The 22,531-nt window shown below is 40.0% G+C and overlaps 1 protein-coding gene across 6 annotated transcripts in view; it reads left to right on the forward strand.

Annotated features, from left to right (window-relative positions):
* Positions 1-22,531, forward strand: part of fam110b (family with sequence similarity 110 member B) — a 100,559-nt gene that overhangs the window by 42,968 nt on the left and 35,060 nt on the right. Inside the window, exon 1 of one of the 6 annotated variants that reach the window (XM_031903757.1) lies at positions 19,335-19,446. The exons of the other annotated variants lie outside the window; for them this stretch is intronic. The gene's annotated coding sequence lies outside the window, so the exon portion shown is untranslated. Of the gene's footprint in view, positions 1-19,334; positions 19,447-22,531 lie in introns of those variants that run through there. 6 annotated transcript variants of the gene reach the window in all.

Consider the following 22,531-nt stretch of genomic DNA (forward strand, 5'->3'; position numbering starts at 1 on the left):
TGGTTTGCCTTATTTTATAGATGTTATGGAACTGATGTTAGGGCTACAATGGAATTTACATATTTACTACATCCTCGGGCCCTCAGTACCCACTGGCTGATATGATTTGGTGCTTTATCTGCTTTCAGTCTGACTGCTGTTAGCACAGCCTCATTTACTGTAGTTTACTGTGATTGGTTCCTCTCCTACTCTACTCTCTGTATGCTATGTTAGTTTACATCAAAAGCTGCCATAAAATAACCTATATTCATAACACTGTGCTATATACAAGACCATTGAGTTTCATTGTAGAGCCTCCTGGCTACACTGGCAATTATTGCAAATGTACTTTATCTGCCTGTTTTTGTTCTCTGGTTCCGACTCCTGAAACAATGTAGCAGAAGCCAGCTGATTAGCATTACTGTTTGAAGAGTTAAAGGAGAAGGAAAGGCAAAGTCACTTGGGGGTGCCAAAATGTTAGGCACCCCCAAGTGACTTGAATCGCTTACCTTTTACCCCGGGCTGGTGCCCCTGTACGGAGAGAACAGCACCAGCCCGGGGTACCTGCAGCGATTCCTTCTTCCTGCTTTGCAAGCGCACGCATGTGCAGTAGAGTGAAAAGCCGGCCTTTAACAGAGAAGTCGGCTTTTCACTCTACTGCGCATGCGCCTATGTGTAAGTCTTAGCGAAACGCAGGCGGAAGAAGGAAGCGCTCGCTACAGGTACCCTGGGCTGGTGCTGTTTTCTCCTAACAGAGGCACCAGCCCGGGGTACAAGGTAAGCGATTAAAGTCACTTGGGGGTGCTTAACATTTTAGCACCCCCAAGTGACTTAGCCTTTCCTTCTCCTTTAAAGTCAATGGATAGAATACAGTTGTATCTAGCAAAAAAATATCTTTGCTAAAGTAAATTGTACCCAATTCTGTGTTGGAAAAAACTTTCTTAAACAACTTATTGTGAAATACTCTACGCAGTTTGTCACATGGTGTTCTGTCTAGGGTAAATGGCTTTTCTTTGCTCTTGGTTTCAGTCTTGAACATAAAAAGAATAATGCTTTTGGCAGGAAACCAGGTTCCTAATAAGTTTGCTTTACCTTGTGCAACAGTTTGTGTTTGTACTGCCTGTTTTTGAGATTACTCATAGATATGGTTATTGCATGAGCAATCATGACTGTTTCTGACATTTCCAGAGAGAACTGGGATGCTTTTAGCACAGCTATTAGGGCTTAATAAGAAATTGTTATGAATCACTGGTACCTGTAACATAATGTAGGGAATATACATAATAGCTTGTGGGGGGACTCTGAGCAAACATGACATTTGAGAATGTAAAATTTCTCTGCAACTACTTGTTTTCAGTGCTTTCATTCCTGCCCCCTTACAATTATTTGGGTGGGTGTTGGTAATCACACATTTCTAGCTGCCTGCCATAAGGGTATGAAATCGTGTACAGCATCTGATTACATTTAATGGCTTCACTGAAGGTGGGACATAAAGCAAACATCTTCTTTTAGTGGGAGCTGAAAGTGACATAGGGCCCGGGCACAGGACATTGAATCTAAAGGGGGAGTTGAATCCAGAGTCCCAGGATGTTGCTGTTTTGCAAGTCCCTATGTACTCCAACATATAATCATGGATTTAAGCATACTGTCCAGAAATACAGGAATGATAATGAGTCTTCCATTATCTTGGAGATAAGAGGGGAAAAAGACTGACTCATTAGAAAGCAATTTTGCATACATCTGTAATGGTAGATAAGCAGGCTTACTTATGCATAAAAATGGCTGTCTATACTTGCTAGCCACTTGAGGGGTATGAGCTTGCTAGGGATGTTGCCAGAGTGGAATGGAATTTTATAATCCAGATCTCAGCAGTCAGTTGCCTAGGACCAGCTCAAAACATGCACTGATGCTTCTACTGCCCCCCCCCCCCCCCCCCCCCCCCAACTGCCATTCCTCAGACACAAGCTGAAGTTGTCACTGGGTCATGCCTTTTTTATTTAACTCTTGCATTCCACCAGTAAAAACTGGGGCTCATTTACTAGCATTGGACATATTTTCACCTGGGTAAATAAAACAATGAAAGCAAAAATGTGACTGGTTGTTGCCCAGGTGAATTTGCCCACTGTTAGTAAAAGAGCCTGACTGTATGAATTTCCCTGTAGTACAGCAACATCCATGCAATGTGTTATTACTGCCTCTTCAATAGCCCATTGCTCCTGGCATATTCATCCTAGTATCTATTTGGTCATTATTTGATCATATTCAAATTTTAAAATATGCTTTGCAAACCAACTGCATCTTTTGTTATTTCATACATTTATGTGAGGTAATGTAGAAGCATTCCGCTGTCTGGCAGGACCAGTTGCTTCTCTTCAGTAACATTAGTCGGGCCTGCCAGCTCCTGCTTGCTTGGGTCTACATCTGGATAAAATGACAGAACAGAGCATAATAGACTGAAATGTGTAAATCTCCTGGAATCTACTGGAAAAAGTGTCATTTACAGGTAAAGAAGGGGTTTGTGCAAAATGGAGACTGACGCAACTGCAACATGGGGTATTTCATTTGGCTACTCCAGTATCATCTGCATCATCATCTGTTTTTGTTCCAGTTTTTGGGGTTTTCATTAAATCTGATTAGACTTGGCAAGTGTATTTTGCAGCTACCTGGCAAATTGGGATTAGGTACAATGACTGCATTTTCTAGCATACAGATGAGAGCGGTGGTATCTAGTTTCCAACATTAGTAAGAGTCCGGATCGCCGTCTCGATTTTTTCTTATTGAGCGATTGTAAACGGCGGAAAAACCAATCCGATTTTTTCGCAAAGGCGACGAAAAAGTTGCGGAACATACAAAAAAGTCGCAAAAATACCGATCATTATGAAAAAACCGCATTCGGACCGTTCGTGGATTAGTAAATCTGCCCCTAAGTAATTGCTTATTGTGCAAGGAGCACTGATTTTGTGGCACACTCCCTTATTAGGACAGTCGGGCACCCTGGAGGGCTGTGTTACGTAATACTTTTAATGTTATTAAATATAATGGTACTTATCATGAATATTAATGGTGGTAAAATGGAGCTATAGGGTGCTTTATTTTTGCCTCTTGCTTCTGTGCTAAGTAATGTAGTTTCAGCCCCTAGCTTACAAGTCAGATGAAGGCCAAAGACAGTTGGCAGCTGACTCCGTTGACACTCACGTGTGTTCTTGGGTCTAAAGAGAACTATTGATTACTGGCTTTCCCACAGCAATTAACCACTACTATCTGACACCAGCCTACAGCACTTATGTTATATGTGGACTTTTACTAGAAGGACTAGTGTCTCTCTGGGAGAACAGCTCCCACGAAACAAGATCTTTGACCTTACAGGCTATGTGATTTCCCATCATGTTATTGCCCATCACTATTCATGTAAACTATGCTTAACATCTCCAATGATGTACCAGTTAGCTTATTGTCTTTATGTTAATGCTCACCAGGAAAACAAAAACTCTAAGTCCATTTATTTATTTATTTATTGCCAACAGAACTTTGCTAGCCAGAAGTAAACATCTATCATCATTAATATACTTATAGATCTAAAACATGGCATAAATATGTTGTTACTCATTCAGAATTAAACAGGCTTTGTGTTGATAAAATAACAATCCATAAAAGGGTTTTTTTAATGTAGATATTGGGTCACATGAGATGTGAAATAAGCAAGCCATTGTTTTGTTTTTAGTGCTTGGCTTATCCAGCCATTACAATCTCTGTCTGCTGACTGGAGTTCTTTTTTAGCACTACTAATAAAAATGGTCTGCAATGTATGGGGTATATAGTTTCCTGTGAAATAAGGGGGGTTTAGAACTCTTGTAGCAAAGGATAACAGTTGGACTGGTTCTCACTGATGAAGTAAGATTCTTCTGAGCCTACGCAATGTCATACGGGCTCTTTAGAGCTTTATCGCTGCTCCGTTTATGCCAAGCAGCAGAACAGAAAGATGCTGCTCTTTCCCGGTGTTAAAAGAGAATCATTTCAGCCTGCTCAGCTGTGATCTTTCTTGTGGCTTTATTTAATGGTGTTTTCCCAGTGTGAATATCTGCTTTACTTCCTTACCCCAGAGTCAACTATGAAAAGTAGGAGAAACAAATCAACTGTGATCCTGGGAAACACAACATATTCGCACATCTGGTTTCACATAAGGTCCATTTGAATTTTCTGGCTTTTGTAAATGTGAAACATACATTTTGTGGAATTCACTCGGTTAAAGTTTCCATTATTTGATAGCTGTATAAACACAGCGTCCCCATTTACATTTTCCTTACCGCCTTGAGAGAAACAGATCATTTATTTTATTTTGGGGACTTAGTGATGTCATGCTTTGGAAACAGGTTATGCTAAATATTTACCCGTGTGCTTTTGTGGTACCCAGAAACCTCAGCAATACCGCATTTAGATATAATATGTATATGTATGAGTATTCCATATTTTATGGGCTTTAAGATGGCTCCTTTTGATTGTCCTGCAGACTAAAGCTAGCGACATGGACTAATATTTATGTGTGTTTGGACCCAGGAAAAAACAGTGTCCTAGTTGGAAGCTGAATATAATTAGACAAATTTTAATCACACATGTTGTTAAACTCGTTTGGCATCACCCATGTATGTGGTTATCAGCTTGTCTTACTTGGTTTGTAAGGCAATAAAGCACATTTGAAGCACTCTTATCCAGTGTTGTGGTGTGCTACAGGGAACTTTTTCTCTTTATATAATATATATAAAATAAATAAATAATGAAGGCCAAATGCAAATTTTCTAGCAATAGGACATCCTATAACATACTAAAAGTGAGCTTAAAAGTGAACCACCCCTTTATGTCTGCCTTTGTCTGTAGGCAATTTTGTGACTGCAATAGACACAGCTCCACGTTCTACAAAGCCTTGATTACAGGGACACCTCTGTGAAAGACATTTAGTCCTAAGGAGTCCTATTAATGTCATCCTATGATTTCCTCTTAAATCCTTTTTTTCAGGCACTTTTACTCGGGTAGCAGTAGGGTTAAATGCGGTGCACATCTCCCCTATGATGCATGCAGAGTCATAAGGCAGCCATGGCATATGGCTCATAGACATAACGAAAAGGCTTTCCAATGATCTTTTCTGCACACTGTGCCAGCCCATTATCATTAAAGCCCTAAGATGTTTACTGCTGCGCTGTCTGACTCACTACTTTACCGAGCTCCAACATGTTAATTTCCAGCGCGTTATTGGAATTCAGTGTGACCTGCTGTTTTATTTTCCTGACATACACACTGGGTCGGAGCGTGGATAATCAAGCCGTACAAAACACAGTTCTGGCAAATATTTTTGTATGTCCTTGCCTAAAGAACTTGCATTCCCTCTTCCCACCCCCATACAAGTTTTCTATTACTTATAATAGGCGATTCAAAGATCTTTTGGAAAACAAAACTGCTTCTGTGTCTGTTTTCACAGGTAATAAACGAAATGTCCAGGAATTTGTCCCCTAGCCAGAAATAAAATACCGTTAAAGATGCTCTTGTGGCCATGCAGGGGAAACAGAGGCACACTTTTTTATAGAGGGTTTTTTAGTAGACTTCAGGAAAAAAAACGTACATTACTCACTGTTTTCTTTCCAAGATAAGATGGGAGAAATTAATGGTGCTTGAACAGCAGAAAGACAGAGACGACAGCAGGAACGTGATTACAGAATCCTTCTGCAGACTTCGTTCTCATCTCTTCTTAAACATGAAATCATTATTTTGGATATCAAAGGAATATCAGTAATCATTTGAGTGCTTAATTGTACTCATGCTTCATAGAGTCGGGACTTTTGTCACTTTTATAGAGCTAGATATATTTCCTTTTATAAATGTGTGAAGTTAGTGTAAAATGAATGGCTAATACTTTTGCTGTTTAAGGCATCAAGGATGCTAGTAACTTGTTTGTCAGATTCTGCTTTGCTCTAGAAAGCTATTGTTTGTCCTAGTACCATCATCTTATTGACTAATCTGTGGGGTTATGGACAAGATTTGAGGCATTAGTATCTGAAAATTATAGCTTGGGTAATTAAGACACAAGGTCAATGTTGCCAAACGAGTGGGTTTTCTCCCGATATGAACACCTAAGGTGGTGGATATTTTTGACTCTAAGGCCAGACAAATGAAGTAAAACAGCGTCTATAAGTGCCATTGGACAGAGGGCTGTATCAATGTGGTCCCTGATCCAATGTAAAATCAAACCATGGGCTTATTAATGTGGTCCTTGCTCCGATGGCCTACATCCCATCAACGCGATTCTGGCCCAAGGCCAAATAGTTGGATCGACCTGATTGGGGAATGATCTGTTCGTTTGGTGATCTTGACAAAATATTGGATCTTTCAGTGTATGCCACCTTAATTTTACAAGTGGTAATTTAAGATATGGTGGCATGGCCATTGTAACCCGAACAGCCACTGATTTCATTTATAAGCTGCAATGTTTTTCCCACTTCCTATGTACCTTCCTGAATCTAGGAAGGTGTATGATTTATTGCTTCTGCAGCATGGCTTCTTCGGGGATAGGTTGTACAGTATTTTCAGTTAGGCCCTCATTTCATGAAGACAGTAGCTTTCTGGAATCAATTTCATATTCATGTTTATACTGACTGTGAGTAAATACACAAAGTCACAATTCCACCAACAGATGTGCATTAGTGCAGCTGATAGCATTTTGTTATGCTTCAGTTGCAAAAAATGGTTGGAAAATGGAAAAATAAAACGTTCAGTGTGGGGAGGGGAAAAAAAATCAGTAGACCAAGTAGGACAGTCACTTCCCACTTTGCACAATTCTACTCTTTTGCAACATTATGAACACACATTTTAGGCCCGACTGTTAACCCTTTTCCCTTCAAACCTGGAAACAAACAATTTACTTACAGACACTGCTTTAAAGGTACTTTTGTGTCTGTGCTATAGATTCTACATTTGCTGAAGCATAAAGGGTTAAAGAAAATGTATCATCCCTGTCTTGTAAGACACTTTAGTTTTTTTTGTTTTTTCTTAACTTTTTGGACACAAAATCATTTTTAACTTTTAATAACAAACATTTTTAATTTTTAATAACTTTCCCCCACAATGTCAGCACTATTGCGATCGAGCACAGCGTTGCGTTGGCTTTTTGGTTTTGATGTACAAGGCAATGCTTCCCAGCAATGCCTTTGTTCTGCAGGGGTTTATTGATTGTGCACCTTTCCAAAAGGACTTCTCTTTTAGGTTTCCCTTGCCTCCCTTTGTTTTCTGAGCAGGGCAGTTGAAATTCTTATTCACATGTAGAATTGTTGATATTGAGAGTTACTGGAATAAAGTGTATGCATGACATAACAATCACACATGCATTAGCAATTAATTAGCAGTAACCAACAGGCTGCAATGACCTACATTTTCTTATCTGAATTATTCAGCAAAGGTTTGTGTCAAAAGAAAGTTATGCCCCTTGTACCTTATTTAAGCTTTGGGTTCCTGTCCTGGACCTCCCACTACTGACTCTTTCAGCAACTACCAATACGCCAATGTGGGCCAAAACGCGATACAGGGCTTTTATATTTGTAGTGTTGCTCTCAACTCCTACTGTTCATTTAAGATTCAGGTCTTTGAAACAATAGGAGTTGAGAGCAACACTAGACAGCCTGTTATCAGAATGATCTGTAGGATTTGATTTGGTCATCCACATGTTTATGAAAAGCATTGGTCCACTTCTGTTATGTCAGAGCACTTTTTTAAGATCCCCTGCTATCTGTCTATAACCCCCTCTAATGTATTTGTACAGAGTAATCATGTGCCCTCGCAAGCGCCTCTTTTCTAGAAAAAACAACCCCAACCTTGACAGTCTAACCTCATAGTTTAACTCTACCAGTTTAGTTGCACATCTCTGTACTCTTGCCAGCTCATTTATATTTGTCTTAATGCATATATATGTAATATACAACAGCTGCCCAGGTGCAAGAAAAATAAAAAATGAGCAATAAAGGTTAAACAAGCAGATGTTAGAAGAGAAGTAAGAAAAATAGTGTATTCCTGCTTATTGATTTGGTATGTGTGTAAATAATTTCTATTAAATAGAGCTGATATGCCCTTTCATCAAGCCAAGGTTCCCTGCACCTACAGCAACAGGACTTAATAGGGTAGGGTAAGCTGTTAACTTTAGGTGGGCATTTGTGAGTTCACACTGTGGAAAAAGTAAACTTGCAGGCTTGTGGCACACATGGCATATTCCAGTGAAAAAGCACCCAAACTCAGAAATATTGTCTGTCATAGGCATTAACAGAAAACGCCAGCTGAAATCTGACAGGTGTGTTCCATTAAAGCCTAAGACAGGTGATACATCTGGGTTTGGAAATGCCGGCAGAATATAGACCATGTGTGCCATGGGGTGACTTCATGCCATTGAATCTAATGAGTGTTGTTCTGCTTCATTATACACAATTAAGTGTAGGCATGAACTCTGGATTACTAATCATGCCCATCTTGCTAGCTACTGTGCAGCCCGGTCTTTCATGAAAATAAATCCGAAATAAGCCAAGGACAAATTTGTCTTCCGTTTGGAACTCTTTGCAATTGCTTGCAATCCATCTGTTTGTCATTCTACAGCTACTGTTTTACTAAAAGTGTGTTTGTTATGGCTTTTCTCTGCTTTGGAGACACATTTATCTATTAGCTTTTAATGTGTCCTGTATACTACAACCAGATAATCATGTTTCATGCATTTAGTTTGAGCTTTTCCTATAGAGAACATTGCAAGGATTTGTTTACTGTGTGTAACAGTCATTCATATGCAAAAAGGCCTATCAGAAACACAAAGCTGAGCATAGGGTGGATAGGAGAAGACAAGAGAACAAGGTATTTCTAATCGATGCAAATTATATCCTACACTGGATTACTGGATTTCAGGCTTCAAGCATTTGCCTCCTTTTTACCTTTTAATAAAGCATAATGAGCTTGGATAATTAGTCACATTTCCTAGCACAGATAGTATATACATGATTTGCATCCACAATTGCCTAATGAATATGGCCACACTTTGTTCTTGCACTTTCGATGCACCACCTGCTTGAAGCACGGGACAAAGGCATGTAACAGCTACATTCATTATTTCATATTTACATTGTAATAAGCCATAAAGAGGGGCACTGTGACTAATACATGAGCTGCATTGGGTCTTTAGAATGAAAACTATATATGTAGCTTTATAATGTTATCACCAACTTATTTTTATCTTTATGGAACTCTGGGAGGCATAGGGGGGCATTTATTAAAACTCAGATTTTTCATTTTGATCAGTATTTTTTAGTGCTATAAGTTGTCAATTTTTGGAGATTTACTATGTGACAAAACTTGTCGAGATCATGTGAAAGCCAACAGCAGATGTCCCTTCCCTTCCCTGGAGGATCCTTCTTTGCTTCAAAACTTTAGAGTTTTTTGGATTTTTGAATTTGAGGTTTTGGTGTGACAGGTCGAAAAATTTGGAGTTTCGTGACTTTTCTATGACTTTTAACCGCACTGACTTTTTCAGTTCAGACTTTTTAGTAAATGTCAGACATTTATGAAAATTAGTTTATTCAAGTTTTTAAAAAAAGAAAAACAATGAGAAATGTTAGAGTTTTAGTAAATCTGCCCCATAGTATAAGGACACTTTCAAACATGAGCTCACTGGATAGAGTATGTGCTACATATACTTTGTGCTTGTTGCTTTAATAAAAGAGCATCTATGGTTTCTGTTTTTCCTGGCTCTAAACAAAAATATGAAGCCAGTTTCACTTTAGCACTTCTTAAACATCATGATCCCACAAAACTTTAAAGGAGACATATCCTATAAAAATTAAGAAAGTACCAGTGAATTATACTCCTAGATATAGAAGGAATGTGCTTAAAAAAGTTGTATTTCAGACTGATTTATTGAGAAATTCCACCAAAACTCCACTAGTCCCACCCATCTGTTCCACTTCCTGCTGGCTGAATTCTCTGGATGAGCTGGGGAGCCGGCGGCCCTCCGTACACTGCACTGTAGGATAGGAACCAATCAGCAGCTAGGCTGACCTGATAGGGAACTGAAGCCTGTCTTTGCTTGTGTGAGTGCAAGGCTGTGATTGGCTCTCCCCCTCCTACTGTGCTTCTGGCAGGGACCGTTAGGACACGCCAACTCTTCATTTCACACTGGACGGAGAAGTGATACGATCTATAGGGAGCTCCAATAAAGGGGCCATTGTTACAGATAGGATTTATTTTAAGCCCAAAGGGAAACCAGCACCGTATATTATTCATAATTGCCTACAACAGTGCTGTCCAACTTCTGTGGTACCGAGGGCCGGAATTTTTCCGGCCTCCGTGGTGGAGGGCCGATAATGGAAGCTAGTTTTGACCACTCCCCTTTTTAAAACCACACCCACTTGAAACCGCACCCATGTTATCGCATGACCATATTAATGGTGGTAGTACAGCAAAAACCTGCCATACTCTGCCTACCCTGCCTGAGTGTGCCATACTCTGCCTGTTCTACCCTGCCTGTGTGTGCCATACTCCTGTCCTATGCTGCCTGTGTGTATGGCACACACAGGCAGCCTACAGTGACACAATGCTGGCACTGCTCCTACAGTCTGCACAATAACTATATATTAGAAAACTTTTTAATTGCAGTACCACCTCAGTATATGTTCTTTTTATAGTGTGCAGGGTGTATTTGTGGGTTTCTACTGCTCCTAAGGTGTGAACAGTTGAATAATGGGGGTGATTACAGCCTGAGCCTGAGGTGTGAACAATGCAGGAATTAAAAGGTGTGGGCAACACAGGGGATTACATGTTTAAACAATACAGGAGGTTTACAGCCTGAATCTGAGGTGTTAACCATGCAGGGGGGCAGTACTGATACCATTTAAAGCTTACACAAAGGTAAGTCACCAAAGCAGCCAGACAGGTGGGGGGCCACACAGAGGGGGGTCGCGGGCCGCATGCGGGCCGCCAGTTGGACAGCACTGGCCTACAATATTAGCGGTTTCCCCATTTATCCTATATGTCTCCTTTAAAGGAGCTAAGAAAACTAATTAGCAGTCCACTGAGAAACCCCTGATAATGTTGGTTCAAAGATAGATCGGGAGCTCTGAACACATTGCCCTGTTTATAAGAAAACGGGTTAGGAAAGTGAAAATCGCCCACCTTTCAAATTAGTGCATTATATTAGCAAAAAATGAATATATGTTATTATGTTTAATTAAAACAATAGGCAGAATATCATTTCAACTCAATTCCTATTTATTGTGTTTTTTTTTTTTTTTTTTTAGCAAAGATGTTTTTAGGTATATACTGTCCCTTTTAAGTAAGATATTCTGTTTTAATTAACATTTTATGGGTATTTTCCTATACCTGTTTTATTTATTTATTTTTATTTACTTTGCATCAGAGCTCATTTACAAACATAAGTGCATAGAGCAAAATTGCCCGCAAATGTTTCTGCACTTTTTTTACATCTTGACCTATACATACTGTGACCATACTCCTTGCAGCTTTCTCCAACATGCTGGGTTAGCTTACTTAGATAAATTGCATGCAAGGTACAGGCTGCAATAATGAAACAGAACTCCGGGTTTAACATCTGCCTTGGGGAGGTGCTGTATCCAGGGTTCTTTGTGTGCTGCATCTACAAATGCAAAAAAAAAAATAATTCAAACCTGAATCAAAATTTAGTTCGAAATTCAGTATCTCATAACATCCCTGCTGCTGTGTTCTACTTAATAAAAGCAATTATTGCATCACAAACCTGATTTTCATCATAATCTAAATTTGATTTACGTTTTAGTATCTCATGTATATGTTTTTGATTTGATGCCCTAGTCTGGTTATTGGCATAAAAATACTAGAGAAAAGTAATTGATAGGGCCAAGAATGTTTCCATACATGGTTATTTGTATGCGTTATGGTGCCTTTCATAACGGATTTGCAGTATGACTAGTGTGCCTAGATTTCTGTCTCACTGTAAATCTCAGATTCTAGTCAGAGTAATTTGGGAATGCTGGACTATACAATATCCAGATAGCTTTAATCCATGCACTGATTTAGCACAGCGCCAGACCTCTATACACCTCTGTCTTTCACTGGCTAAAAGCATAAATGCATTAATAATGTATCGTCTATTTATACTTGTGGAATAGCTAACCATGCCTTAGGATGTGTCTGCACTTTGATTTATTATCCTCCCTCTGCTAGTAAGTTTGATGACACCTCGTTGTTAATGGATATTTTCATTCTTGCTAGCCAGAATGTTTAACAACCAACTAATCGTCACACAATCACTTTTAGAGAAGGGGCAAACTGGGTATGTTTTTCATCTAGTGCAGTGATCCCCAACCAGTGGCTCGGGGACAACATGTTGCTTACCACCCCCTTTAATGTTGCTCCCAGTGTAAGTGTGCATATTTTAATTCCTGGCTTGGAGGAAAGTTTTAGTAGCACAAAGCCTTCAAGCAGAGCTGCAGTCCAAAAGTTCACATCATGGGGCTACCAAATAGCCAATAGCAGTCCTCATTTGGCACACCCAAAGAGCTTTTTTTCAATGCTTGTGTGGCTCATCAACACTTTTTCATTTCAAGCTCCTCATGAAGGCCCACCTTGGCCAGGGTGCCCTTAAAGGTCCAATATTTGGTCAGGACTTCTCTTAACTCACAGATATATAAAAATATCAGTGTATCAGTGATTTGGTCATAGTTTCAAGAGTATCTAGTACAGCAAATAAATATTCACCCCCAGTTCTCACTCTATCTGATTTTTAAGATGACTTTACTTGTCTATCTAGTTAAGGAAATGGCTATTCTCTACAATTCTCATTCTAACTGCATTTTTGGAACCACTGCACTAGGGTGAGCTACTGCAGAAGCCATTCAACTTACCAGCAGGTTTTTGGAGTGTGGGAGAAAACCTAGAATGCAAATAGAAGGTTCCCTGGAATTAAATGCAGGGTCCCAGTGGAACGAGGCAGCAATGCCAGCTAATCAGCTGCCAGAATTTATTTTTTTTAATTTTAAGAGCTTTAGAAGTATAATTTAGAGCTTTAGAAGTATAATGCAGTTTGATAACAATTCTTTAGTAAATATTCTAAGTCACACCAGATGACAGCAGTAGCATAAACATTCTGTGCACATCACTTTATAAATTCAGGAGCAATGGCAGGTTACACTAGACACCCTATATCCCACCATGTGTTGTCCTGTGTATTGGGCTACCTCCTTTTCTGCTGCCCCTCCTTACAGTCAGCTTATAAAGGCCTGCTGCTCTTATTTGCATTTCTGAAACCCTTTTATCAGTTCCATCTGCCCATAGTCTCACTGTTCTTCAGTTGTTGAACTAAACTTTCTAGAATCCTTTAAAAACAGTCTGTTGAAAAACTAATGGAGGCAGATGGGTTGAATGTCCCAGGTCTCCAAGAACTAATGTATGGGATTTCCATGTTAAAAGTTAAGTACGGAATGTTCTGGCAAGTCTTGGTTTATACAGGGCCGGGTATTAACCTCATAGGATGTTGTCTGTAGCTACATTCGACCATATAGAACAAGAACCATTAATAATAATGACAGAAAATGGCTTTTAAATTCATAGCTTTTGTATAAAGGAAGCCTTAATGAAGGTTTTATTTTTGATTTCTTTGTGTGCTGGAATTAGAACATGTTCTATCAAGTTCTGTACAAAAGAATTCCTCTATTAAATAAAATAGAAACAATAACCTGCATTTTATTTAACACACTCCATAGGTCAGTAGTTTTGCAGCTTACAGTTTTACAGGTCCTTGTTGGCAGTGCCTTTCAGAGGCATTTAAACTCTGAATGGACTTGGCCAAGCTGTGCTGTTTGGTTATGGTTGACAGACTGAATGAGATGTGGGGTGCCCGCTACCCAGCTGGTATGTGACAGCATCTTCTCCACCCAGCAGCAGAACCTCCATCAGCTGGGCCCATCCCCTGTCTCACTCTGTTGCTTTTGTTTATACACAATAAGGGATGGCTAGTGCCTGGAAAGACAACTATCTCTCAGCTTATTGGCCTTGCTGTTCCCCTTCCATATTGAGCAGCCTGTGGCATTCACTTACTGGTGATGCAGTTTGATTGATATCTTCTCTTTTCATTTGCTCTGCAGACAAGCAAGACACTAGGGAGACGGAGCAGAACTTGGTCTTAAAAGTCTTTATTCAAAATCCACAGTGGTACATTTTCCAAAGGACGCTGGGGGTAGAGCCCTTTGTCCCTCCAGATGTCACATAACTGAGTTTATTGCTGCCCAGTTGGGAATATGCTTTGTCCTCCTTTAGTGGAAGGGAGGCCAGTGTGTTAGTAACAGGGATGAGAGGGATCAGCTCTGTAAGCCAAGTATTATACATATGGGGCTAGTTAATGAAATATGAATATTCCTTTTTATATGTATTTATTGCATGTTTTTTAGACAGATTATTATTTATAAATGTTTGTATAGGAATAAACACATGTTTTTTCAGTTTCAATACAAGCAACAGATTTTACCCACTGCTGTTTGGATTTTCTTGTTATTTTTGAATATCAGTTTGGTGTTCAGTGTGCAAAAACTTAATCTCTTTGAGCATGCTAAGTGGGTTGGAAGTGCATTAATACATATGTCTTCCTCTGTAGTTTGCCAAACCTTTTTAAAAATGTTGCCTTTGTTATGTGCCAGTGGAATTCTGGGAGTTGCTGCTGAGCTGCTTCTGCCTTAGCCTCACGATTGTATATCTCTTCCCTGTAGAAAGGGAAAGTGCTATACATGTAGTTTGGCTAATTTCAAATGCACTGCCTAGTCTGTGCATGTATTGATTCTTTTGGCGTACATATATAAGACTGTATCACATTCTGTTATGCCTTGGGTTATCCATTTCCCCATTATTCTGTTATCCATTGCCCCTTACCCTTTTTGATACGTGTAAGAGACACTGGCAGATCCAAAGTGGATCAACAGCTTACTCTCACTTTAGGGTGATGGCACACGGGGAGATTTGTCAGCCATGGTTAAATCTGGGGTTCCACGGGTGACAAAATCTCCTAAGAATGCGTTCCCACCGGCTATAAAGTTAAATGCTGGTGGGAAAGCATTGAGCCCTGATGTAGCCTCGAAAAAAAGATTCACTCATTTTCGCTACTAGATGAATGAGTTAATAAAATGTTATCTTTCTAAGTGCAGAAATCATTAAAAAAAAAAAAAAAATAGTACAGGTATGCTCGGGACCTAGGGTTTTCCAGGTAAGTGATCTTTCTGTAATTTGAATCTCCATAACTTGTCTGCTAAAAATCATTTAAATATTAAATAAACCCAATAGGATTGTTTTGCCTCTAATAAGGATTAATTATATCTTAGTTGGGATCAAGTACAAGCTACTGTTTTATTACTACATAGAAAAGGGAAATCATTTTTAAAAGTTAGAATTATTTGCTTATAATAGAATCTATGGGAGATGGCCTTTCCGTAATTTGGAACTTTCTGGATAACTGGTTTCCAGATAAGGGATCCCATACCTGTACTCCGTATACAACAGACTTTTATTATGAATATAATAGTGATAGGAAAGAACTGCTTGGTTGTGCAACCCGGGTTCTGATTCTCGTACTGGTTCATTGCTGCGCTTATTGCAACCCCTGAACTCTTGATTGTAAAAAAAAAAATTGTATGGTTGTTTATTTTCAGGATTTAAAGCCCAACTGAGAATTAGCTGGCAGAGAATATGTGTTTTTATATAATAAACTGGAATGTAAATATACAAAACACTGCTGGGAGTCGCCAATATACATCTGTTGCCTTTAGGGGCCCTTGCATCTGAACTGACCTGCTTAAAAGTAGTCAGTTTTTCAGATACAGCTTTTTGCTTTAAGGTAGACGGCAGCCTGTTCTGTAGTCCACGTGAGACCTTGCCACTGAATGTACATACGTTGTGTTAAGTTATTAATAGGAAAAAACAAAAGAGTCAAGTTTTGGTTCAGTGTCAGGAAGGAAATTCATTTATCAGCTAAAATAATGTCTAAAATTGGCCTAATGTTTGGAATAATGATAGTGCTAAAATCCTCTTATCCACCCGGGGGAGTCAAATAACATAGGGAAGCAGCTTCTTGCAAAAGGCACGAGACTTTATTTCATGCAGGGATGAATTAACCTTGGCACGTTTTGTTTGGTCCTTTCAAATATGGCTTTTACGTCTAGTTAAATGTTTTAGATCATTATGAATCTGTCTATAAAGGCAGTGACACACATGGTAATTGGTTGTAGGCACACGTAGTGTTGTCACCTAAGGGCTCTGGCACACGGGGAGATTAGTTGCCCGCGACAAATCTCCCTGTTCGCGGGCGACTAATCTCCCCGAAATGCCATCCCACCAGCGAAAATGTAAATCGCCGGTGGGATGGCATATGTGGTGGCACGATTTCAGTGAAATCGCGGAAGTTGCCTTGAGACGGTGGGATGGCATTTCGGGGAGATTAGTCGCCCGCGAACAGCGAGATTTGTCGCGGGCAACTAATCTCCCCGTGTGCCAGAGCCCTATAGGTTCATACAGTACTTGCATAATGACCCAGTGAGTCCTAGTAGCCATAATGGAAAGAGATGTAATCCCTGACAATTTGGTGTTTTCTTTAGAATTGAATCTGTGGAATTCTGTGATACAGTAGGTATGAGCGACGGTAAGGGCTGTGGCAAATTAATAAGGGTACTAGAAATTACCTTGAATGCTGATGACTTTTCAAAGACTATATATTCCAGTTTGGCGAGATTCATTAATATGTCACTTAATATAAACTATCTGTTGGCTAAATATTCATTTTGGGAGTATAGTTCCTATTCAATGAACTATGACTCCATCAAGAGCCTATTTATAAAGCTTCAAGTATTTCGATTCGTGGAAGTTGAAGGGAAAGTGGAAATGTTGTTGATGTTGGACTGTTACTGACATGCATTCTTTAAATTTTAGGTAGGATATAGGAGGTATTAATTATAAAGGCAAGGTGACCCTGCAGCTGCTTTAGGGACCCAGTGATGTTTAAAAGATAAGCAGTTTCAATATATATTTATGAAAAATTTATTAATCCTCAAGTTTAGGGGGCTCTAAAATAATGCTGCCCAGTAATTCTAGTTACCTCACTAATTTGAAAATTTTGATATGCTAATTAAAAATCAAAAAGCAAGCAAATGAAATAATACCCAGTTGTGCAGAATCTGTAAATATAAAATAAAAACATAAAAAATTGTAGCTTGCAAATATAATGAACTGATTATGCAAGTCAAATGAGTTGCAAAAGTAAGAAGGAAACGGGGAAAAATATGCAGAGTTTAAAAGTGCATAAAGGGCAGTAACCACCATGCTTGCACAATTGTACCCTGCCCTGCATACTGTACCACGGGTGCAGGTCTGTGTACTTCAAAGAACTACGTTCCCTCCAGGCCCAGACTGGCAATCTGTGGATTGTGGCAAATGCCAGAGTGGCTGTTCTAAGCCAAAAACAGTCACTATTTATAAGGCTGATGGGAGGGCTGCTTGGGCCTCTGTATACCTGAAATACCAGGGCCTATTTTGAATCCCAGTCTGGGCCTGGTTCCCTCCATAAATACAGCACTACTGATGTTCAGCAACATTGTATTCATAAGGGGTGGGCAGTAGCAGGCAATTGTGCCCCTTAGTGCTCTTCCACTTGCGCCCAGGGGTGTGTTGACATTGTTATTACATTAGCTTTATACTTTAAAAGGCATATGTTAAATTGTTCATTGATAAATGTGAGGGCATAGCAGAAAGATGCATTACTGGGTCTGAGATTGAGTTCTTTATTCATAATGGCAAATGGAAACAAACTGTAAAGTAGGGTTGCGTTAGACGCTTTGCAACATACCTGTTGGAATAGGGATACACCGAAAACATCAATAGGCAGGCACTCCGGGATTTCAGGTATAAAAAATTGCAGAAGTTCACAAAAAATAAAGTAAAATCAAAGTATATTTATTTAAAGCTAACACATGTAACAAGGCCTGCTGTTACATGTGTTAGCTTTAAATAAATATACTTTGATTTTACTTTATTTTCTGTGAACTTCTGCAATTTTTTATACCTGAAATCCCGGAGTGCCTGCCTATTGATGTTTTCGGTGTATCCATGATGGCTCCCTCTGGCTGAAGGTCTGGGGCATGAGCACCTGGGCCCAACTACACTATGGGTGAGATTTGATTTAAACCCTCTCTTCTTATGAGCATATGTATCCCCCTTTTTTCGTACCTGTTGGAATAGGTAGCTTTTCCTTTTTAGATGGTCCATCAATACAGTATGTGAGCATATGTTACAGACTGATGGTATGTACCAGGGCTGACTAGTGTTGGAGTTCTGTGTCATGGGACAGTTGTGTACCCTTTATTATTATTATTAACATTTATTTATAAAGCGCCAACATATTCACAGCGCTGTACAATAAGTCCCTTAAAGGGCTTTGCATTTGAATAGAATGTGCAAATCTTTTAGAGCAAAAATTTCCTCTACAGAGTATTTGTTGGAAAGGGCAAACAATAAAGCACATGCCCATCATTTAGCATGATCTCGACCCCCCAGTGGCACCGCAGGTTGCTGTTTACCATACACATTAGTATTCTGTCTCAGCATTACTTACCTAGGATACAGGCATGCTGACATGTGTCCGGCAGGAGCTGGTAGAAGGCTACACACATCACATCTTTGCTAGCTTTTGGCATTAATGTCTGTCCGGAATGAGACAGCTGATCTATCTCACTAGTGGCTCCTTCCATCCCCTCATGCTGTCAGATACTGACTGGCACTTCCCTGCAAAGGAACCCTGTGCCCACACTGCAGACACATACTAAACTGGCATGTGATGATAATGCCTTTTTAAGTATAAGTTAATACATTCCTTGTAAAAAAAGAACTGTTATTAGATAAAGACGTTGTTTTGATAGTTATGTTTTTTTGTGAGTCATAACTATTTGTAAGGCTTTGAAGTACGAAACAAGAAAACACATTTAAAATCCATCCCAACAAATTGCCAGCGAAGGCTCTGCTACATATCAGTGAGAAATGTTCATATTATCTGAAGAGTTTTTACTTATTAAAATTTAATTTGCTCTTTGGGCTGCGCTTCACTATTCCAGTGCTGGCAAAAGGCTATAATTAGATTAGAAGCCTGCTAAGCGCTGGTGACAGTATCAGAGCCTTAGAGAGCATGTGCTGGATTCTGCATGTACCTCCCTCCTATTGGCTGCTGATGCTGCTGCTCTCGCCTGCCATTGGCTCTGCCAGGAATCTTTATGCTGCATTAGAGACAGTGAGAGAGGTATTGTGTTCTGGAAGAGAGCTGGAGGTGCCTGTAGCAGAGAAGAAAGGAAAACCCACTGGTGACTGCTGAGCTCACTCTCCCCTTAAAAGATGTTGCCCGTCTGGGGCACTTAGCAGTGAGAAGAAGCCATGGCAGAGGTGACTTCACTTGGTTATCACTTTTGGCTCTTTATCTATCCCATAAAGGTACCACTGTGCATGGATTGAATGCAGCTGAATGGATGTCTGTTTAACTGGACATGGAAATAATTGGTAGTGATTATTTTGGCACATTGAACCCATATCTTTTGTGGGGGCATTTGCAGTTGTGGGAGGTGCCGTCTTCCTACAGAATGGCCAGGCTTACGAACATGTTTGTGGCTCCTATTGTTTGTATGGCGTAGGACAATTGATTTCAGCTCTTTGTGCACTTTGAAAGGGTTAAAAGTTTGTCGGTAGAAAGCAGAATGCCGTGGTGTAAGCAGCATACATTTGTCCTTGTGTGAAGTCAGATGCTACAGGGGGATGTACTTTCTTTTTTGTTGTTGTGGGTTATTTTTCTGTATATATGTATTAGGCCCTTGTTGTTGGCACAACTAGGGCCCCTCTGGGGACCAAGTGCAAGGAATATATAGTTATAGGTATTTTAAGTATATATATCCGGAATGTTGAGCCTGTGGCCCTGTAGCTGATGTTGGACTGCAACTCCCTCAAGCCCTCTGCCAGCCTTAAGATAGGGATGCTGGGAGTTGTAGTGCAATCCCACCTATATGGCCACTAGTTGGACATCCCATGATTTCTTCATTACCCCTTTTTTTTTTTTTTGCCAGGGGCGCCATTATTAAAATGCCATGGAAATTGAAATGCGTATGTTTAACTGCCAGTTCAATTGATTTGATGAATTTGGCCCAAGGGCTTTGTTTTTCTGAAAGCATTTTTTTTTCTTGGAGTTAAACAATATAAAGATGCAGGTTCTCCGCCTGTAACCCGAGAGGCCTGAGAACTATGACAGAGGTGTGGCTCTACAGCAGCCATATGTATCTGGCAACCATCCAGCTTGTTGGACTACAACTCTCAGAAGCCTCTGAGTAACTTTAGCTTTCATGGGTATTCTGGGAATTGCAATTTAACTGAAATTGCTGGACCTCACTGTTCTACAACTTTCAAAATAATCCTTATAATATATATAACATATATATGTTTTTATTGATAATATTATTGACAATGTGATATTCCAGCAAGTAGAATATAAACATCTCATGTCGTGGTGTTCTGGAGGGAAGCCATTTCTCTTACACATTTCCTTCTGGTGGAGTGGACGCACACAGCTGTTGTTTCCCCCTGGGACCTGGCCCATATAGAAACTATAAAACACAATTCTGTGCTGGAATTTCCACTAAGGATTGTAACTGTTTGCATTTGGTGCCAGTGTTCCTTTAAATCAATTACCTTATGTGCGCATCATGAAATAAAAGCAGAGATCATACGAATGTGTGTCAAGTCAGTAGATCGGGCAGCTCTCTGTCTGCCAACATGCTCCTGAGAGGGGTCTATTGGGGCATTTTTACCAAAGTATGAAATCAGAGCTCACCACAGTAAAATTCACCTGCTCTTTATTTATTTCTATGTAATTTTTGAGGCGTATTTATCAATTTTTATGCATATTTTATGCATATTCTTTTGACAGCCCTTTACAGAGATTGTTCTTTATCCACATCAGTTCCTGCCTACAGAGTTTACAGCCTGTGGTACCTATTTGGGACCCCAAGGCTATGAACTACTGTGAGCCACCATGCCGCCAAGATGAAATAATATTTATATAATAATGCAAACTTAGGCTAAGCTGCAGCTTGGTGCAGTGTTTTGCAAAGCTTGATTTTGAACTGAATTCCTGCTTCTATATTGCCATTATAGCAACAGGCAGTACTGGAGAAGTTGAGTGTCAGGTTGTTGGTTAAATTAGTGCCTCGAGAAGCCAAGAATGAACTATATCCCTGCTTAAGGTCATTTTGGTTTTAGTTCTTTCTAACTTACTCTCCAGAACCGTGGGGGGGGGGGGGGGGGGGGTGCTTATAGCAACACAGCTTCACACTCTGAAGGATATACAATACTGAATGCATGTTTATATTTCTGCATTGTGTACCATAGCACACTGCCTGTTGAACCTATTGACCCTGTGCATGCTCTTAACTGCAATCCCATTATATTAAAGTGTGTGTGGGAAGGGGGTTGCTGCTAGACTGATGGCTCACACCTCCACAGCCTTTCCCACACTTTATTATTACTCATCTTGACTTGCAGGTATGGGAATTGTGCACAGACTGACAGCTCTATGTGGGCTGGGTTTTTCTGAAAGATAACTTGGTTTATGCTCTTTAGCAGTGACTTTCTTTGTGCAACACAGGGTTACAATTTTTCCCTGATATAAAAGGAATGCAATTAGAATTGCATTTCTAAGCAATGCAGGGTACAAAGTGGAAATAGGTTGCAAACTGCCATTTTGTTTTTTTAATGTTTGTACCACATGAAGGGGTAGGAAGCCTTTCTGCAGCTCTGTGTTCATGAGGGGCAGAGTGAGAAAGGCCCCCATGCCTTTACAGAGTGCCAGAGGGTGCGGGATGCTAAGGAGCCCTGTCCTAAATTACTTTTCAATGGGACCGGCCAGTGCTGCGTGCTACACTTTTTTCCAGATTTTTAATCCCAATGTGAGCAAGGCCATGGATGCATGCAGTTAGTAAATGAGGCACCTAGAGGAGTGATTTTCCACCCCTTAGTAATTGCTTCCAGGGACTTTGTAATAACTCTTGAGTCTTTAGAAAGTTCAATAGCTATTTATGCATGGCACTGCTGAAAAGGCCAGAGAGCAGAACTGTTTGGAGATGTCCATATATCTCTTTACATCATCACCCTGAGAAAACTGGTGATGTCACACAACAAGAGCACAAGCCTTGTCAGGAGTGAGATTATAGCAGTCAGCGCAATTTATGGATCCCTAGCCAGAAGCAGTTTCCTCTCACAGCGGCATTGACCTCTGACTCTTCATTAAATACTCAGAGACTACAGAGCTTTGGGCCATAAATTCAGCTGATTGTATTCTCTCTTCCGAAGCAGGCAGTGTTTCCTTACCCCTTGTGACATCATCCCTGCAAAGAGATGTGTTTACTTGGCTTTGCCCTGAGTACTCTCATTTTGGTTTTAAAAGAATATCTTGGTATTACTGTGTGTGTCAGTGCTTCTGCTAGAT

Source organism: Xenopus tropicalis, chromosome 6 (assembly GCF_000004195.4).
Source record: "Xenopus tropicalis strain Nigerian chromosome 6, UCB_Xtro_10.0, whole genome shotgun sequence".
Classification (NCBI taxonomy): domain Eukaryota; kingdom Metazoa; phylum Chordata; class Amphibia; order Anura; family Pipidae; genus Xenopus; species Xenopus tropicalis.